This window comes from Neophocaena asiaeorientalis, unplaced genomic scaffold, assembly GCF_003031525.2.
Source record: "Neophocaena asiaeorientalis asiaeorientalis breed wild unplaced genomic scaffold, Neophocaena_asiaeorientalis_V1.1 scaffold102, whole genome shotgun sequence".
NCBI lineage: Eukaryota > Metazoa > Chordata > Mammalia > Artiodactyla > Phocoenidae > Neophocaena > Neophocaena asiaeorientalis.
The window spans coordinates 5071609-5088414 of NW_020175078.1; the positions used below are offsets into that span (position 1 = coordinate 5071609).

Consider the following 16806-nt stretch of genomic DNA (forward strand, 5'->3'; position numbering starts at 1 on the left):
CTGTGCTTCGGAGTACTGGTTATAATGTAGGAATTACTTGTTCATTTAAGTTTTAATAGAACTCAAACTTGGGGCTGCTGCCCTTTGGAGAGACTGAAGGATGTTGTCTGTTAAAATAGTGAACTCTGGGGCCAGACCGCCTGCATGAATTAGCTGTCGCACTGGGACCAGTTACTTTCCTCTTTGGTTCCAGTTTTCTCATGTGTAAAATAAACATAACATTAGTGCCTCGCTCATAGAGCTGTAACGCTTAACTCAGTGCACATAAAAAGCATTTTAAAAAGTGTCCAACACTTAGTCCTACAATAGATGTTTGCTGCTTCTATTATTATGATCATTATTATTACTATTGAGGCTTTTTTCTCACCATCTCAAATATTTTATAGTTTATGTTTTTGGAACATTTTTCAAAATTTTGTTTTTCTAGAAAATTGCCCATTTTATTTAGGCTTTCAAATTTATTGCATTAAAGTTGCTCATATTACTCTCATATGATTCAAAAATCTCTAATTCATCAGTACTTAGGTACCCTCTTTTATTACTAGTGTTTATTGATGGTCTTTTTGCCTCTGAAGCTAGCTTGCCAAAAGTTCTATTTATTTTTTTTAAAAACCTGCTTCTGATTCTGTAGATCAAGTTGATTTTCTTTCTAGTTCATTAAGCTCTCATCTTTATTTTGTTCACACTCAGTTTTAGGGGGCGGGTAAGTGAGTTTCATGTTTGTTTAGCTTTCCTTTTTAGTTTTTGCTTTTGGCATATCATTTTTCTTTTTCTGTTTTGTTCTCAAACTATGAAAGAGACAAAATATTCATTTATGTGAGGACCTAGCAAAGTCAGTTTGCTCGGAAGGGTGCTATGTGTGGCATTTTTCCACATTGTCTCTTTTAGGTGTCAAGAAGCTTTCAGATTCTGGCATTAAACCACACGCTCCTGTGTAAACTGTGTCAGTAACAACCTCTGCTGTAGCCCCGGTATTTATAAGTGTGAGGAACAATTCAGGTTCTTTAGTGGTTGCCCACCAATGAATGCTCTTAGGGTAACCATCTGATGGACCTGGTCCGGAGCGTGAATGTGTTACCTAGTGTGATGGTCAATTTCATGTGTCAGCTGAAACATGAAAGCTGTAGTCCCCAGTCATTCAATCAAACACTCATGTAGGTGTTGCTGTGAAAGAATTTTGTGGATGCGATTAACACCTATTATCAGTTGACTTTAAGGGGATTATCCTTGATAATCTGGGTGGGTTTGATCCAGTCAGTTGAAAGGCATTAAGAGCAATTAATGGGATGGGACTTCTTCCCTGGTGGTCCAGTGGTTAAGACTTCGCCTTCCAATGCAGGGGGTGTGGGTTCGATCTTTGGTCAGGGAGCTAAGATCCCACATGCCTTGCGGCCAAAACACCAAAACGTTAAACAGAAGCAATATTGTAGCAAATTCAATAAAGACTTTAAAAATAGTCCACCTCAAAAAAAAATCATTAAAAAAAAGAGCAATGCTGAGGCTTCCCTGAGGAAGAAGAAATTCTGCCTTAGAGTCCCAGCCTGCCCTTCTGCTTGGCCCTGTGGATCTGGGACTTGCCTAGCCAGCCCTGTAATCACATAAGCCAATTCCTTGCAATACATCTCTTTCTTTTTTTAAATCCCAAACTCCTATTTATCTCTCCTCCTGCCCCCATCCTTTCCCCTTTGGTAACCAAAAGTTTGTTTTCTGTCTGTGAGTCTGTTTCTGTTTGTAAGTAAATTCATTTGTATTATTTTTTTAGATTCCACATATAATTGATAATATATAATATTTGTCTTTCTCTGTCTGACTTACTCCACTTAGTATGGTAATCTGTAGGTCCATCCACTTTGCTGCAAATGGCATTATTTCATTCCTTTTTATTGCTGAGTAATATTCCATTGTGTGTGTGTGTATGTGTGTGTGTGTGTGTGTGTGTGTGTGTGTGTGTGTGTGTACATACACATGCTACATCTTCCTTATCCATTCATCTCTCGATGGATACTTTGGTTGCTTCCATGTCTTGACTATTGTAAATAGTGCTGCTGTAAAAATTGGGGTGCATGTGTCTTTTCAAATTAGAGTTTTTGTCTTTTCTGGATAGATCCCAGGAGTGGGATTGCTGGATCATATGGCAATTCTATTTTTAGTTTTTTGAGTAACCTCCATACTGTTTTTCCACAGTGGCTGCACCAATTTACCAGCAGTGTAGGAAGGTTCCCTTTTCTCTACTTCCTCCCCAGCATTTATTATTTGTAGACTTTGATGATGGCCATTCTGACCGGTGTGAAGTGATATCTCATTGTAGCTTTGGCAATACATCTCTTAATATCTATGTCCTACTAGTTCTCTTTCTCTGGCTAATACACTCAGAAATTACTGCTCCGAAATACTTTCTTTACGTTGAGTTTTAATTTTTATCCAAGCTGTATGTGTTTATAACCTAAATAGTCAATTATTCTATAAGACTCATAAAAAATAACTCCCTTCCCAGAGGCAACCATTTATAACTCCTTTCAACTTCCACATCTCTAATGTACATATGTTGCTCCTTCTTGCTTTCTCAGTTATAGTCATGATTTCTTGACTTCCCACGCTGGGTGTCCCTTTAACCGTCGCCATTGCCCAGTAACTACCCAGTATATTTACATTGTTATTTTTGTTGGATCGATATTCAACATTGTTATTATGATGGTAAATGTTATTAGTAGCTGAGCCCTATAGTCTTGAGTGATTTGTTTTTCCCTTTAGTGCATTACATTTTGTGTTCCCTGATACTAATAAATGAATATGTAATATAAATTACACACACACACACACACACACACACACACACACACACATGCACACTCTGGGTCCGCTCCACAGTTGCCATCTTGGGATCCATTTATTGTAATCCTGGAGATTCATTTTATTTTTCTCTTGGGTCTTATCTTATTGAATCCCATGTTGTCATCTTTCATGGTTTACTCCATTGTTTTGGAGGAGCACATCCTGCAGTAGCTTCCTGAGAACAGATACAGGGAAGGCAGTTTTTAATTTTTTTTTTTAGACTTTGAATGTCTGAAAATGTTGGTATTCTATCCTCACACTTTATTCGGTAGTTGTCCTGAGTTTACTCTTTGAATTTTGAAGGCACGAATCCACTGTCTTTTAATTTCTAAATGTTGCTTTTGAGAAGTTTACCACTCTTCTAATAACAAATTATCCAACCCCCCTTTTTTCCCACAGCACTGTTTTTCCTCTCAGTAAGCTTGTAAGATCTTCTGTTTGTCCTCAGTGTTCTGAAAGTTTACAGTTAGTATTAGCCTTGGTGAGGATTTTTTTTTTTCATGTATTGTGCTAGGCCCTCAGACCCTTTAATTCTGTAACTCATCCTTCAGTCCTGGGAAATTTTTAAAAATTATTTTATTATTAATGATTTTTGTTTTTTTGCTATTGTTTTCTCTATTCTGTATTTTTAGGCTTTCTATTACTTCAAATGTTGGACTTGTTTTCTAATTTTCTTTTTTTTTGTCTCCTATATTTTATTTTTATTTTGTTTTTGTTCTACTTCCTGAGAGATTCCCTCAACCTTATCTTCTGATGCTTTTGTTAAGTTGTTAATTTCTGTTATACTTTTAAGTTCTAAGAAGTTTTAAATTTATATGTTCTTTTCAAAACATCTTTTTCTTGTATGACAGGTGCAGTGTCTCCTATCTCTGATGACAGTTACGATAATTTTTAACAGTTTTCTTCTGTTCACAAATGGCTTCCCCAAATTCTAGTGATTATTGGCTGTCTGATTATACTTAAGAAGAGTATACTCATGATTGTGTGTGGGTGAGTTTTGTCATATGTGATTTTTTTTTTTTTTTTTGCGGTACGCGGGCCTCTCACTGTTGTGGCCTCTCCCGTTGTGGAGCACAGGCTCCGGATGCGCAGGCTCAGCGGCCATGGCTCACGGACCCAGCCGCTCCGCGGCATGTGGGATCTTCCCGGACCGGGGCACGTACCCGCGTCCCCTGCATTGGCAGGTGGACCCTCAACCACTGTGCCACCAGGGAAGCCCCAATCATATGTGATTTTAATTCAAGGACTGGGGTTTATAACCTGGTATTTGAATCCATGGATGGAATTTAGGGGATTCATGAACTTTAATTAGAAAGAAGTTGTGTTTTTATTTTGATTTAACCGCTATCTGAAATTTAGCATTTTCTTCCATCATAAAATTAGGCAACAAGCCACAGTTGTCATATTAGCGTCATTGTGACTTTGTCACCAATAAAAATCAGATTTGCTTTTTATCTAAGATTGGTTTTGGCAGATATTTTAAAATATCTTTTGTGCTTATCACAACTTAAAATCACTGTACTTGTTAGATCTGCTACTAAATACATTAATTTAGAAGCATTTATATTATTAAAGCACAGTGTTTGTTTTATATCTTAGTGTCTGCTAATATAATTGGTTTCCGTGGGATGGCTCCTCTTAGATTCCGTGGCCATGTCCAGAGATGAGAGTGCTAGTGCCCCAGTGAGCCTTGCGCTCCTATCTTGTATGAGAACAGAGCAGTCAGACGGATGCTTCACTTAGAAGCCAGGCTGTGTCTGGGAGTGGCAGCCAAGCACTTCAAAGTCCCTTCTTGTCACCGAGGCAGTCGTAGTGCCTCAGCTGATGCTGCCTGTCCCTCCTCTCCTTCATCCCGTGATCCTGCCTACCTCAGCATCCTGGTGCCTGTGGAGCCAGGCATCTGCTTCCTTCACAAGACTTTGCAGGGGCTCCACGGTCAGGTTGGCCAGTGTGGCCAAGAACTGCTAGGGACTAGGGCTCCCAGTCTGTCTGTAAGTCCTGCCAGTGACCCCCATGTCCACCAGCTGCAGAACCTCCTGGCTACTAAACCTGATTATCTAAACACCAACTCTTGACCCTCCCAACATCAGAATGGTTCGATGCTAATTTAAAAATTGTGAAGTCACTTAATGTGACTCCATGGCAATTTGTCAGTATAATTTAATAACCAGGGGAAATTGCGGGCTCCTGCTCGGTGTCATTTCCTCCACATCTGCCAGCTTTTCTCATCTGTGGGGGTGGGGCAGGGAAGGGGGTGATGAAAAGATCTGAGGCTGAGAGTGACTTTTCATTTCACCTGGGGTCATAAATCAATCCACATTTCTTATTCAGCCAGCATTCGTATTTCCCTGGGTAATTCTATAACATGTAGTGTCAGAATGGTTTAGAATTTGTCCTCATTAGGAAAGCAAAGGACGCCTTTTAAAAAAATTTTTTGCAGACATAGCGAGTGAGCGAGCCTCCACATTCCCCCACAAGCTGTCACACAGCTTATGAAAAGGGAGAGTGTTGGTCTCTGGGGGAATGGGCAAGTTGTATGTTCAGACATGACCTCTGGCTGGTGTTAGTGGCCACAGCTCCCTGGGACCTGGAATTGCCACCAATAGTGTCACCTATGATAAGGAATAAGCTTAGTATAGGAGGTGACAAGTGGCACTGCAGAAAAGTCAGTGCTACCAGAGATTTTTCTGTGAGCAGCGCTGTGAGTCAGAATGCTTTGAGATGAGGCTGTATGGGGAAACGGGGGTGTTGGCAGGGGGCACCGAGAAACTCAGTGTTGCAATGTTAGAAACTGCTGCTGGCAGTTGGCCTTCCAGAAACAGGGATCGTCAGAAGATGAGTTGGATTTACAGGTGTTAATTCACACCCCCCACTTCTATTTTGATGTACAGGGTATTGGTGGAAGAGATGGTGGAGGTGCCTTAGTCCTTTCTAGCTGCTGTAACAAAATATCATAGACTCAGTGACTTTAAGAGCAAACATCTGTTTCTCACAATTCTGGAGGCTGGAGAGTCTGAGAACAAGGTGTCAGCAGATTTGGTGTTTGGCAAGAGCTCTCTTCCTGGCTCACAGAGGGCCGCCCTTCTTGCGGTGTCCTCACGTGGCAAAGAAAGAGATCCTTTCTCCTCTCTCTGTCCTTACAAGGGCACTAATCCCGTCATGAGGGCCCCACCCTCATGACCTAATTACCTCCCAAAGGCCCCACCTCTAAACACCATCACACTGGGGATTAGTGCTTCAAATAGGACGTTCTGGGGAACACAAACATGCAAGGAGAGTGGGTGAGGTTCTGTTTTAGCCCAGCCACTTGTGAAGGGGTTGGAAAGTTGCATTGGGACATCCTGGCAGCCATGATCTTGGTCAGTGGTGGGACTGGCCTTTTTGGAGGCTGCTCTCAGATGCTGATGGAAGAGATGGTTCTAGTAGTTCTCCACCTGAGTTCATGCCCCCCTGATATTTTGACCCAAAGGTTCAGCTCTCATGGTGGCAGGTGGTTTCCTATGTAAGGGGAGAGGGTCAGACCCCATCAGACTCCTTCCTGTGTCTTTGCTTGTTCCTTGTGTCAACAACTGTCTACCTTCATTGGGAACCTAAAGAAAAAAGCCTGGTGTCAACAGGGGGCATATAGATTGAATTATTAAAAAAACCTTTTATGTGAAAATAATCACCGGAATAAGACTCAACAATGCAGAACGCACTGTTGATACCTACAACAACAGGGACGAGTCTCAAAAACATGTTGACAAAAGAAGCAGAGAAGACAACACATACTATAGATTCCATTTATATAAAATAGAAGAATAGACTAAATCTCTGATGACTGAAGTCAGAAAGTGGTTGCAGGAGGTGGAGAAAGGGACATGAAGGAACTTTCTAGGGTCCTGGAAATGTCCCTAGACGTTTTGTTTGGGGCAGTGTTTAAATGGGTGTTACCATTGACAGAATTCATCAAATTGAATGTCTAAACTTGCACATTTTATCATGTTAATTACACCTCAATAAAAAGTATATAGCAATTAAGTCAAAATTGAATCCCTAGGTGCCTTTTGGAGACAGGGAGTCAATTGTGATAAACTGTAGCCCTATGATGGCTGAACTCGAGGTATGGTCTCCTTGGCTACTTTTTGACCATTTGCCAGGTCATAATCTCTATTTGCTCCTTGTCTAGACCGTTTGCTAGCCACTTACTACTTTATTCCAGTTCAGTTCAGTTCAACCTGTTTCTAAATCAGCACTGTCCAACAAAACTTTCTGTGGTGCTGGAAGTGTTCTAAATCTGCACTCTCCAGTATGACAGCCAACAGCCATGTGTGGCTTTTGAGCACTTGGAATGTGGCTAGTCAAATGAGTTTTCAGTTTCATTTCAGTAAGTCCCCTACATACGAACGAGTTCCATTCCAAGAGGGTGTTCGCAAGTCCAATTTGTTCGTAAGTCCAACAAAGTTAGCCTAGGTACCCAACTAACACAATTGGCTATATATAGTAGTGTACTGAAAAGGTTTATAATACTTTTCACACAAATAATACATAAAAAGCAAACACAAAAAATAAAACATTTTAATCTTACAGTCCAGTACCTTGAAAAGTACAGCAGTACCGTACAACAGCTAGTATCCAGGGGCTGGCATCGAGTGAACAGGCGAGAAGAGTTACTGACTGGAGGAGGGAGAGGAGGTGGGAGATGGTAGAGCTGAAGGATCGTCAGCAACAGGAGACGGAGGGCAAGCTGCAATTTCACTCACGCCTGACGTTGATGGCACGGGTTCTGGCTCCTTGCTGGATTCAATTCTATCTACCCTCTTGAAAAAACGATCCAGTGATGTCTGGGCAGTAGCTCTTTTCTTCTCATCATAGATGACACACTAACACTGGATTGCATTCTGAACGGCTGCTGCAACCTTCCTGTACCATTCTACGTTCAGGTCCTGAGCCTCAGAAACTAACAGTGCTTCCTCAAATAAAGAAAATTCCCTTGTCGTTTCCTACGTCATGTATCTCTCTGGTTCTTCAGTTACTTCTTCTTCTTCCTGTCTCTCTTCATCCTTTCTCTGGGCCTCCAGGGCCATCAGGTCTTCATTAGGAAGCTCCACGTTTGCATCTTTGAAAGTTTTGAGACTTGAAGGTTTGTATATAGGGGACTTACTGTAATTTTCAATTTAAAGAGCCAATAGGTGTTTGAATGTGAAAAGCGCTATTAAAAAAAATAACAATCAGACTATAGGGGAAGGATTATTAGTCAGGGACCGTCTCACTGAGAAGGTGATATTTGAGCAGTGATATGACAGAGGTAAGGGAGTGAGTAGAAACAGCATGTGCAAAGGCCCTGAGGCAGGAACATGCTCAACGTGTTTGAGGAGCAGGGAGGAGGCTGGGGTGGCTGGAGCCGAGTGAGTGAAGGGGAGAGTGGTGAGGTGAGGGCAGAGGGGTCAGCTTCATCCAGTGAGTTTAGTTGGGTTTGGCTTCACTGAGTGGAGCTGGAAAAGGTCGTCATCTTATGACCTTATGTGACCATCAGGTCACAGTTACCCTCATCTGCCAGGTCACCAGACTGTGTGCGGGGCAGTGCAGGGGCCCTACATCCTCCTGGGAAAAAGCTGAGCGAGGCCCGGATCTGGCTGACCGAGGTCTCCTGAGCTAGTGTATAAGAACCAATGTCCCATGTCAGTACAGGGATCCTCCCTGGATCCGGTTTTATCAGCTCTGCCCTGATTGCCAGATTTGGGGGGGCTGGTGATGGTGATGCTGGGGGCCTGGGGAGGGGGCATGTCTCCAGGACCTGATCTCTTAGGTGACACAGGACTAGTCTTGGCACAGACCAGAGAATTTGGGCTGGAGAGCTTTTTATACCCCAGGGGTCTATCAGGTTCCTGGAATTTCTCTCTAAGTGATTTATTCCACTGAGTAAAGGTGCTGCTTCTCACATTTGGGGATCAACAAAGTTAAAACATTACAGAGTAAAGGCATTACTGGCTCTTGGAAAAAACATGCGACTTAGATGGACTGACCTTTGGCCTCCATCCTATGCTGTGTGGAAGGGAGAGGCCGTGTTGAGAGCAGGCTGAGGGGCCTTCTCCTCAGCTGTCCTGAAGTTTGGGTTGGGGGTCACGGGCTATTGCCCAGAAGGACAGGAGGCGCTCAGCAGCCCTGGAGACGGGAATGGGGAAGGCGGGCACAGTCGAGCCCTCGTGTCCCACAGCCCTGGCTGCAGGGAGCAGAGGGGTGTGTTCAGACCCAGCTCGTGTGTGGCATCCTGGAGCGTGAGTGTGGCCGTAAGGATCTGTCAACCCAGGATCCTCCTGGCGCCGCAGAATATCGGCCCTGCTACACTGATGTCCTGCTTCCGTCCAGAAGTCCAGGGACACAGCTGGTGCTCAAGAACTGTCTCTGGGGTAGTGTTTCTTCCCACTCCAGGGTACATTCCAGCATCCCATTTGATCATGGGAAAACCAGCCAGCTTAACCCTCTACCCTCCCCTCTCCCACCACCCTAGGAATGCATTTACCCAGTTAGATTTTTAACCTTAAGCTCCCTACTTCCACAGAGGGTCAAGGTGACGGACAGCTGTGTGGATAAACATTTCTGCAGCATCCATTAAAACTGCCTGTGAAAGACTTTGCTGATTATGATTTTGGCGTCTCTGTGTGCAGTGTGGCATTCCGTTTCACAGATTTTTTTTTTTTTTATTGCATTGGGCATAGTGGATGAGAAAGGACCTCTCCTCTCAGTGAGCTCACAGGAGAGGGAGACAGTGAAGGAAGGGCAGGTGTCAGAACCAGAAGAAAGAACATGGTTCAGGGGGACATGGAGTGGAAGCGTTGTCAAGAAATGCTTAAAAGAAGAGGAAACACTCGAGATGGGTCTATTAAAGGAAGTGTTCATCCACCCAGACAGTGGAAATACAGCAGTAGAGGAAATTCATGAGACTCGAAGGCAGCCCACCTGGGTCCATGTTCCACCACTGACCTGTCAAGCCTCTGATCTAATATTTATAATGACCACGCTGTGATCTCTGTCCTCTGCCTCACAGTATGACAAGGGACATTAAGTCCCTTGTAATAATGTGCGTAAGCTGAGTTATGTAAATATTAGGGGTCATCACCTGGGGGTTCCCTGAGATAAACTGATTTTTTTAAAAAGTTAGCTTTGGCACTTCCCTGACGGTCCAGTGGTTTAAGATTTCGCCTTCCAGTGCAGGGGGTGCGGATTCGATTCCCTGGTCGGGGAGCTAAGATCCCACGTGCCTTGTGGCCAAAAAACCAAAAACATAAAACAGAAGCAATATTGTAACAAATTCAATAAAGACTTTAAAAAATTCAAAAAATAAAATAAATTTAAAAATTAGCTTTATTAAGATGTTAATGGACATGCAGTAAAATTCCACCCATACAATTTGATGGGTTTTGATAGATGTTTATACAGAACTACCACCCCATTGAAGATAGAGAATGTTTCTGTCTCTCCAAAAAAGTTCCATCATGCACTTTTGCAGTCATCAATGACCTCTTCTCCCCAACGGCTGATCTGCTTTCTGTCAGCATGGTTTTCCTTTCTAGAATGTAACAGAAATGAAATCACGAACTGTTGAGTCTCTTGCGTCTGCTTTCTTTCACTTGATGCTTTTCAAGTGCAGCCATGTTCTTGCTGAATGCAGCACTAGTTCACTCTTTTTCGTTGCTGAGTAGAATTCCATCGCATGGCTGTTTCACAGTTCATCTATCCACCACTTGTTGGACATTTAGACTGTTTCCAGTTTTTCGATGCTATGAAAATGGTAGGTAAGAACAGTGGTGTGCAGGGTTTTGTGTGGACTTACGCTTTTGTTTCTCTTGGATAAATAGCAAGAAGTAGAATTTCTGGGTCCTATGGTAAGTCCGTATTTAACTTTCTAAGGACTGGCCAGTCTCTTTTACAAAGTGGCTGTACCATTTTATATTCATTCCCCCAGTACAGGAGAATTCCAGTTGTTCCAAATCCTTACCGTAATCTGTATTCTCTCTTTAGTTTTACTGATTCTAATGGGTATGTAGCAATATCTCATAGTGGTTTTAGTTTACATTTCCCTGTTGACTAATGATGTTGTCTATCTTTTCATGTGCTTATTTGCTAGTCATGTATCTTCTTTGGTGAAGTGTTTGTTCAGATCTTTTGCTCATTAAAGAAAAAATTGAGTCATCTTTTTTCTTCTTATTGAGTTGTAGAAATTCTTAATATATTTTGGATAGAAATCCTTTAACAAATGTGTTTGCAAATTTTTTTCCCCCGGTCTGTGACTTTCCTTCATTACCTGGATGGTGTCTTTCAAGGAGTGAAAGTTTTTAATACTTTTGGTGTGAGGAAAATGGTATCTTGGTGTCATTTTTTTTTCTCTTTAATAAATTTATTTATTTTTGACCATGTTGGGTCTTTGTTGCTGCGCACGGGCTTTCTCTAGTTGCGGTGAGCGGGGGCTACTCTTCATTGCAGTGCACGGGCTTCTTATGGCGGTGGCTTCTCTTGTTGCGGAGCACGGGCTCTAGGCACGCGGGCTTAGTAGTAGTGGCTTGCAGGCTCTAGAACACAGGCTCAGTAGTTGTGGCACAACGGGCTTAGTTGATCCGCATGTGGGCTCTTCCCAGACCAGGGCTCGAACTTGTTTCCCCTACATTGTCAGGCGGATTCTTAACCACTGCGCCACCAGGGAAGTCCCTCTTGGTGTAGTTTTGGTTTTTGTTTCTTTTATGAGTGTGCTTAAGTATCTTTCATACGTTTAAAATATCTTTTATTTTTGCCCATGTCCCTTGCCCATTTTCTATTAGTTTTTTAATCTTTTTCTTTTGGATTTCTAAGAGCTCTCTGTATTAGGGAGACTAACCCTTTGTGATAACATTTTTCCTAGTTTGTATTTGTATATAACCTATCCTCTGCATATGTTTTAGTTTTCCATGTAGTGAAATATATCAGTCTTTATGGCTTTGTGATGGTTATAAAGGCCTTCACCACTACAGGGTCATAAAGAAGCTTGCCAGAATGGATGTGATTTACGTAAGCATTTACCTTTAATATGCAGTTAAATATGCAGTTATCCTGGGCTTCTGAGTGAGTGGCTAGTTGTGTTAACCTTTTTGCCCTGATCTTCTATCCATTCAATAAAGATCCAGCTGTGAGAAATCACAGGGGCCCAGCATAGGTAACGGTGGAAACAGAATACCTAAGGAGGAAATGCCTGTCCCTCTGTTTTTATAGGGTTCACATTCAGCAATGTTAGAGCTGTTTAGGAGGCCATGGTTGAGGCATCCTGGTACAGATTACAGCTGGGAAAAAATCTAGGTCCTGCCATTAGCTGAGTGACCCTGGGCAAGTCATTTAACCTCTGTGCATCTGTTTCTCCACCTTTCAGATGCCTGCTTGACAGGGCTGTGAGGATTATGTGGGACGTGACAGGTGTGGCTGCTCTTTGAGAGAAGCTACCCGTGGTGCATACCTACTGGGGTTGCAATTTCTCATCCTCAGCCAGGTCTGCTCTGTCTTCCTGAGTCTCGGGAAGGAATCCTCTCAGAAACTCCTTGTATTACACTCAGGACTGTCTTAGTTCAGGATGCCATAACAAAATACCATAGACTGGGTGGCTTTGATTTGTCATGTTTCTGGAGACCGCAACTCCAAGATCAAGGTGCCAGCAGAGTCAGTGTCCGGTGAGGGATCTGTCCTTGGGTCAGACAGCTGCTTTCTCACCGTGACCTCACCTGACCTTTCATCAATGTGTGTAGGTGGAGAGAGAGAGAGAGAGAGAAATTTGTTCCTCTCATTAGAAGGGCACTGATACCACCATGAGGGCCCCCTCCCTCATCTCCATCTCCAAATACCATCACAGTGAGGGTTAGGAACTCCACATAATGTGTTTGGGTAGAACACAAACAGTCCATAGCAAGGACTGATGTCTTCAGCAGGCTGATGACTACTTCTCTGTGACCTTATGCTCATGCTAGCAGTAGATGTGGTGGCTGTGTGGAGAGAGGGGAGCCAGGTGGGCTCTGGGTGGGAAAATCACGGCAGAGTTCTAGGATGTTGAAAGCTGTTTTTGGGCAAGGGCATTGGCTGGTCCTCCGTGGGTCCTTCTTCAGGGTTTATTTTTTCGGAAGCAGATCAGCACAGCAATGGTGAGCAAGGCCTGGATGAGGCTTCCAGGCGGCCACAGTCTCTGTTTCTCCAGACTTGGGGAAGGCAAATGTCCCTTCAGAGCTGATGCTGGGAGCAGACTGGTTGCTGGGAATAATCCACAGATAGGAAAAACCTGAGTTTTGCATGTTGGCTTCTGCGTATTTGAATATATCATTTACTCTGTGCCAGGCACCGTTGGAGCGCTTTGGAACATCCTTATGGAGGAGTATGTGAGGCTCAAGCAGCGTAGCGGAACCTCTCTAAGTGGTCAGGACAGGGCTTTGTTGCAGCGGTGGGGCCGTGCAGGATGACGGGAGCTGCTGCTCCGGAATCTGGGCCGGAACTCGGGCTGCCTGGCGGGAGGGAAGCACTGCAGGAAAACTTGGGACCCTGAAAGTGGCCTGAATCCACATCTGACCCTCACGGTCTCAGCCTCGGTGACACGGGTGACCTGCGGAGGAAGCCTGTGTCGTGAAGCTGCACACATGGCTGGCTCAGGACTCAGAGAAGCTGGAGGAGGGGATCCAGTGGGAGCTGGCAAAGCTGAGGACCTGGCTTCTACCCCACCCCCAGGCTGACCCAGTGGATCAACAACACGTGCACCACAGCACCTGGTGCCCTGTACCTGCCTTCAGGGACGAGGGGCCGCCACTTCACCTCCACCTTCTGAATCTCACACAGGTGTCTCTGGTGGCCGAGTGTGACTTGGAAACACCTAGCAAGGGAATTCCAGGAAACACAGTTCCTGCTGATCCCTGTGGATACACCACACAGCTACCAGGGGTGGCAGGTCTCTTCTTTTTTTGCATTTTACAGATCCGTGAACGGAGTGGGGGGGTGGTTCTGTGACTTGCCCAGAGTCACACAGTTACTAAGTGAGGCTTCTGCTCCGGTGCCTTTACCTATCATACAGTGCTTCTGTTATACTTGATTACATCAGAAACCCCATCTCCCGTTCCTCCGGGATTCCAGTCTATGGGAGGCTTCTCTAAGGTGAAGGATGGGTTCCAAACACCCGTTCGCCCTTGATAAGCCGCTGTGGACCTCAATCATAGTTTCTCCTACGTTTTTTTACATTGCACCACGTGTGCTTCTTTCTAGGTAGTAAATCCCCTATGGTTTCTTTTATAGCGATGCTCACCGTACTTTGGGGCTCACCATTAGCACCTAGCGTGGCTGTTTGGTGGAATAAGTGAGTGTGTGGGTGATGCGTTTGGGGCCTTTAATAACAGTTGCTACATCTTATTGCACATCAAGCTGCCTGCTGGAGGCTGTGGGTATCACACTGCTCTTGACGGAAGAGAGAATTGAGATTTGAGAGCTTGGGTTTGTTTCCCCAGTAAGCAATGTAGTCTAGATTTGAGCAAAGATCTGCTGGCGGATCACTGCCCTTTGTCAGCCAAGCCCCCATTCAGCAGTTTGCTCCCCGGGTTAGCAGACCCAGGGGAGGACCAGCAAAGCCATGCTGGCTCTTCTCAGGGTGCATCTGGGGCTGGGAGCGGAACCTCAACCCCCAGCTCCCTGGGACCTGGATGGGGGTGAACACAGCCTTTCTCTGTCTCTGAACATGTAGGGATGAGGGCTTTGCCAACAGATCGGGTGAAGCCAGAAAGGCTTTAGGCATGGGGTAAGCAAAGTGAGAATTCACCTTCTCAATCTGGGGCCTCACAGTATTTGATGGACTGCCTCAGTCTCCCAACTTAGGCTTTTTATTTTTAAAAAAATTCATTAATTAATTTGGTTGCACCAGTTCTTAGTTGTTGCAGGCAGACTCCTAAGTTGCGGCATGTATGTGGGATCTAGTTCCCTGACCAGGGATGGAACCCAGGCCCCCTGCATTGGGAGCGTGGAATCTTAGCCACTGTGCTACCAGGGAAGTGCCACCAACTTAGGCTTTTTGAATCTTATCTGCATCTGGGTCTATGTTGGTACTTGATTCCTTAATCATGTTTGCCTTTTTTTCGTATGGGCACCCTCTCCCATAATTAGACTGAGTTTCTGCAGGAAGAGAGCTTGGATTTGGGGGTCCTTCCCCACCGCCCGCCCCCGTGGCCCCTGGTGCATTAACTTCATGCACCGGCAGGGACTGGGGATCCGTCCAGAGGCCAGGTCTGGCACAGTCCTTACTGGTCATTTGAGGAAGTGAAACTTCAGTGAGGTGATTGTTTTTAAAAACTTCAAAATTTGAAATAATTTCAGATTTATACATCCGTTACAAAGACATTACAGAGGGGCCCCATAGTCCCTTCCTCCAGCCTCCCCTAAGGTTAACGTCTCACGCAGATAACCAGGGTACCATTACCTAAACTAGGGAATGACAACAGTATTAACACAACTCCAGCCTCTGCGCTGATTTCTCCGGCTTTCCCATGTAATGACCTTTTCTGTTTCTGTGGCATTTCGTCCTCACACCTCCTTAGCCTCCAATCTGTGACAATTTCTCGGTGGTTCCTTTCACGACCTTGAAATTCCATGACCTTGACATGGATGAGAAGTAGTGCTCAGGTGTCCTGTAGGCTGTCCTCAGCATGGGTTTGTGTGATGGGTTTGCACGATTCAACTGAGGTTATGGGTTCGGGGTGGAACACCCAGAGGCCTCCTTCTTCTTCCCGTCCCATGCCGTCTGCAGGCACACGATAGCAGCATCACTTACGCACGGTCATGCTCATCTTGATCACTTACTGGGTTTCCCGCCTGTAAAGTCACTACTTTCCTCTTCTCTGTATTCTGTTTGTTAGCTACGAGGCATGAGTCCAGTCCAGTCGACGCTCGGTGGAGGAGGGAATTAAGCTGCGCCTTTTTGGGGAGGGAGTAGCACAGGATTTGCGGACATCTGTTAAAACCAACCACCGTTGATCAGCGCTGTGCAGGAGGTGCTTTTTGTTTCTGTTTTTTTGCTGCACCGTGTGGCATGTGGGATCTTAGTTCCCTTGGGGTAGATGCTTTGATGTTGTGCAGGATACCCTGTTTCCAGCAAGGTGATTTTTCAGATCACTTTGCTGAGTGTTGAACCCGGGGAAACAGGCTGTCTTCCCTCTTACCAGCGTTCTGTTATTCGATTAATAAACAGCGTAAGGAATCCTATTTCTTTGAGTATATGTGATGCTTCATGAGATTTTTGCTGGCAGTGGCATTGTAATATTGGGGACTCTGGAGGCTGTGTTTCATGGGAGTGATGCCTGGGAACCCGAAGCTGAGAGGCCCTATGGGATAAGGCTACTCGCTTTTGCATATGAGACTCATATGACTCATGCATTTGCTTGCAAAGGTAAGCTAACAACTTATAGGAAGTGCTAAGATAACATCAATAGCAGACTTTATTTTTAGATACCTTTTCCCACCTTGAAGGCTATATATGAACTTCCAGTTGCTTGTGCGAGGTTAAGGAAAAAATATGGTTATAAGTAGCTCCAGCCATGATGGACCCCATGGCAAGTTCAGGTGGCTCTGTTCTTAGGCCAGTGGTGTACTTACACGTTCCAGGCTTCGCAGTCAGCTGCTTTTTGACTTCTCCATGGAAAACTCTACATAGAAGTCACTGTTTTTAGCATTTGACCGACTCCGTTGATCAGTGATTGCCAACCATTTTGGCAGAATAGCGGGAAGGGGAATCTCCTACAGGAAAGGAAGTATGTAATCAGTTTCTAAGGAAATATAAGTCTGGATTATTCGTTTTCGATCATCTTTTTCGATTCCCAGTGACACAGGTAACTGAGGTATGAAAACAAGCAATATACCCCACCTGGTGGCAGCGTACTCCCCTGATGACTTGTTCTGGGAACAAAGGCCAGTGGCTGGCAATCTGCCTGAGCTGAACTGTTGAAATCTGGAACTTTC

General features: G+C 44.5%; 1 protein-coding gene across 1 annotated transcript in view; it reads left to right on the plus strand.

Annotated features, from left to right (window-relative positions):
* The window catches only part of TMEM163 (transmembrane protein 163), a 243933-nt gene that overhangs the window by 216737 nt on the left and 10390 nt on the right, over positions 1-16806 (plus strand). The window lies entirely within an intron of this gene.